The sequence below is a fragment of the Trachypithecus francoisi genome, unplaced genomic scaffold (assembly GCF_009764315.1).
Source record: "Trachypithecus francoisi isolate TF-2019V2 unplaced genomic scaffold, Tfra_2.0 Lachesis_group6, whole genome shotgun sequence".
NCBI classification, from domain to species: Eukaryota; Metazoa; Chordata; class Mammalia; order Primates; family Cercopithecidae; genus Trachypithecus; species Trachypithecus francoisi.
Genome location: NW_022681471.1, coordinates 58,281,776 through 58,284,417, shown reverse-complemented (window position 1 = coordinate 58,284,417; position 2,642 = coordinate 58,281,776). Strand labels below are relative to the sequence as shown.

The 2,642-nt window shown below is 40.1% G+C and overlaps 1 pseudogene; it reads left to right on the top strand.

Moving 5' to 3' along the window:
* Positions 1 to 684: 684 nt before the first annotated feature.
* Positions 685 to 1,825, top strand: LOC117077656 (annotated as a pseudogene).
* The last annotated feature ends 817 nt before the right edge of the window (positions 1,826 to 2,642 follow it).

Below are 2,642 nucleotides of genomic sequence, written 5' to 3'. Positions count from 1 at the left end.
AACAAAACAATGCAGAAAGAAATCAGAGATCACACAAATAAATGGAAAAACATACCATGCTCATGAACAGGAAGAATCAATATCATTAAAATGATCATACTGCCTAAAACAATTTACAGATTCAATGCTATTCCTATCAAACTTCCAATAATATTCTTCAAAGAACTAGATAAAGCTATTATAAAATTCATATGGAATCAAAAAAGAGCCTGAATACCTAAGGCAATCCTAAGCAAAAGTAACAGAACTGAAAGCATCACAGTACCCAACTTCAAAATATACTACAGGGTGGGGCCATGCACCGTGGCTCACGGCTGTAATTTCAGCACTTTGGGAGGGCAGATCACGAGGTCAGGAGTTCGAGACCAGCCTGACCAACAACATGGTGAAACCCCATCTCTACTAAATATACAAAATTTAGCCGGGCGTTGTGGCACGCGCCTGTATTCCAGCCTGGGCAATAGAGCGCGAAACTCCGTCAAAAAAAAAAAACAAAAACAAAAAAGACAGCCGGCAGGCAGGGACTGGGACCCCAGGCCTGGAGTGCCTGAGGGTCCGGCTGCGATGACGGCAGCGGAGGTCCAGTGGGCTTGGTGCGTGAGTCCGTAGAGGCTCGGGGTCCGCTCGCCGGCTGTGGTGCAAGCAAGCGGCCTGGCTCCCCTCCTCCCCGGGTCACCTCCGCCGCTGTGATTGGCTGGAAGTTGGCGCTGGCCGGATGGAAATTCCAGTGACAGTCTCCAAATTCACCTCCATCTGTACCATGGGCGCCAATGCTTCAACGTTAGAGAAAGAGATTGGTCCAGAACAGTTTCCGGTCAATGAGCATTATTTTGGATTAATCAATTTTGGGAATACCTGCTACTGCAATTCAGTTCTTCAAGCACTTTACTTTTGTTGTCCATTTCGGGAAAAAGTTCTTGTATGTGAGAGTCAACCCAGGAAAAAGGAGAGCCTTCTTACGTGCTTAGCAGATCTCTTTCATAGCATAGCCCCTCAGAAGAAAAAAGTTGGAGTAATACCTCCTAAGAAGTTCATCACAAGATTACGGAAAGAAAATGAGCTTTTTGACAACATCTTGCAACAAGATGTCCACGAATTCTTGAATTATCTACTAAATACAATTGCTGATATTTTACAAGAAGAGAGAAAGCAGGAAAAACAAAATGGTCACTTACCTAATGATAATATTGATAATGAAAATAATAACAACACACCAGACCCAACGTGGGTTCATGAGATTTTTCAGGAAACATTAACTAATGAAACCAGATATCTTACTTGTGAAACTATAAGCAGTAAAGATGAAGATTTTTTTAGACCTTTCTGTTGACCTGGAACAAAATACATCAATTACTCACTGCCTAAGGGGTTTCGGCAACACAGAAACTCTGTGTAGTGAATACAAGTATTACTGTGAAGAGTGTCGCAGCAAACAGGAAGCACATAAACGGATGAAAGTTTAAAAACTACCCATGATTCTAGCTCTACACTTGAAGAGGTTTAAATATATGGATCAATTTCATCGCTATACAAAACTCTTACCGGGTAGTTTTTCCTTTAGAACTTGTCTATTTAACACTTCAGGTTATGCCACCAATCCAGACAGAATGTACGAGCTTGTTGCTGTTGTGGTTCACTGTGGAAGTGGTCCCAAGCGAGGCCATTATATTGCAATAGTTGAGAGTCATGATTTTTGGTTGTTGTTTGATGACGACATTGTAGAAAAAATAGTTGCGCAAGCTATTGAAGAATTCTTCGGGTTGACATCAGATACTCAAAGAACTCTGAGTCTGGTTACATCCTTTCCTATCAGTCTCAGGACTGAGGCGGAACGGTGATGGAGAGATACTTTCTGTCTCATTTCTTCTCTGGTTATGTTGGAAAGGGTCAAGCACTGATTTTTCAAGAAAAGAGAAATGCAGGAAACTCAGGATGCAGTAGCACACTTTGCACATGATAAAGCAAAGACGATGGATTGACAAGCCCTTCCAATTATGGTAGTTGATTTATTTGCTCAGGTATCATGCTGTCTGCACAGTTCCATACAACAAGGAGGTAAAATCAGAGATACCAGCTCCTCTTGTAAAACAGCCTTCCAGTCATTGACACATATTTTTCTCTTTATTAATTGCACCAATAATGTTTTGAATTCCTTGGGGGTGCAGTAGAAAGAATCGGAATCTGTGCTGTATTGATAAGGAGATGATGTTGAACACACTGCATAAATTTGCCTGGTTCAGTATGTATAGAAGCATATTCAATGGTCTTTTCAAGAGGAAACCAGAAATACTTTTGGGTCTAGCAATTCCAGTTGCCTTCCTGATATGAAAACTAACATGCTGGATAATCCAGTGTCGGGAAGACAAAGATGTTTTGCTTCTCTGAAGAAGCTTATAATAATATACAGTATATGTATATGTAGGGAGCAATTGGTCAAATTGGCTTTTTGTTTCCCCAAGGGGAAAGGCTGGCTTTGTAATTATAATTTATTCCTTATTTATTTTACTTAAAACTGGTAGAGTCTAAGTATTCTATGAAGTGTTCATGATTCTGTCAGTAAATTTGAGCATATTTTTATTAGTTAATGTCAGTTTAACTGGTCCTTTTGTTTGTTTCTATTTTAAGGTAAATTTTAAATTATA